The sequence below is a fragment of the Lepidochelys kempii genome, chromosome 14 (assembly GCF_965140265.1).
Source record: "Lepidochelys kempii isolate rLepKem1 chromosome 14, rLepKem1.hap2, whole genome shotgun sequence".
In the NCBI taxonomy this organism is placed as follows: domain Eukaryota; kingdom Metazoa; phylum Chordata; order Testudines; family Cheloniidae; genus Lepidochelys; species Lepidochelys kempii.
The window spans coordinates 36,990,978-36,991,711 of NC_133269.1; positions in this window are offsets into that span (position 1 = coordinate 36,990,978).

Sequence of the window (734 nt, forward strand, 5' to 3'; positions counted from 1 at the left end):
GAACATTTTTCAAACAGCTCTACCATAACCCTTTCAGAGGAAAGATGGTTTCTTTTCTGGGTTTGAACAGTGCACAACCTAATGTGGTCCCATCGCTGTTGGGGCTTTTGGGCATTGGTCTTTTATGAATTAGACAGCATGGACGACTGCGGGAATTTGATCAAATCGTGAACCCAGAAAAGCATGATCATAGCACTTATATTGATACATAAATCACAAGAATCATAACATCAAATGGAAGGAAACTGATCACAACTCCTCATAGGCCTAACTTACGTCAGCATACAGCTGCTGCAGTAATTATGTGGCTTGTGCATGCCTACACCTTGCTCCTTGTGTCAGCGGTGTGCGTCCTCACTGGGAGCACTTGTATTGATTGTACTGCCAATGGGGGGCATTGTAAGCCGGCTTCTGAAAGCTAGTAACACTCATTGTAAGTAACTCAGTGTCTCCACTCACACGGCGTCGACCTAACTACATCGACTTTCACTCTACACCTCTCATGGGAGTGGAGTTATTAAATTGCTGTGGGGGGGCAGGTATTTTAGTTCCCTGGTTAGGTCAACGTCAGATACCTTGCATCAACCTTACTCTGTAGCGTAGACTAGGCCTCAGGCTCTTATCAGACTGTCAAGAGGGCATCTGTGACCCTAACGGGGAAGCAGACCCTTCCCCCCCAAAATTGCAGCTGAAATAAATAAAGTAGACAGAAGAAGAGCAGAAAAATACATCCA